Genomic DNA, 536 nt, shown 5'->3' on the forward strand with positions numbered 1-536 from the left:
GGCTGCAGGACCGCGCGGCGCCGCGGGTGCATTTTGCTCCGCGCCTGCAGATCCGTTGTGCGGCCGCGGCGGCTCCTTCCTCCAGGGCTCAGCGCCGCGCCGCCGCCGCGGCGGGCTCTCGCATCGCGCCGCTTCCTGGCTCGCGTCGGTGCGCTGCCCGCCTTTCCGCGGCCCGGACGCCCGCGTCCCCTCCCCCTTCGCCCGCGGCGACCCCGGCCTCGCCGAGCTCCGGGGAGCCCTTTCCGGGCGGCGCGGGGAGAACAAGAAACTCGGCGCGGCCGGGGAGCGGCTCCCGGGCTTCCCTCGGCGGCGGCTTCTCGGGTGACAAGGGGCCCGGGGAGCGGATCCGCTGAGCCCGGCTGCGGACTCGCTGGCTGCTAGGCTTTAAATACAAAAGTGGGCCGGGAGCCCCCGCGTGGTGCCGCGGTGCCCCCTCATTATGCATGCATGGAAAAGCAAACAAACAAAAACATTAGCAACGCTCCTCCAACTCTCCGAGCCCCGGCCCCGCGCGCTGCGAGCCTGCCCGCTTTCTC

This window comes from Ailuropoda melanoleuca, chromosome 17, assembly GCF_002007445.2.
Source record: "Ailuropoda melanoleuca isolate Jingjing chromosome 17, ASM200744v2, whole genome shotgun sequence".
Classification (NCBI taxonomy): Eukaryota; Metazoa; Chordata; class Mammalia; order Carnivora; family Ursidae; genus Ailuropoda; species Ailuropoda melanoleuca.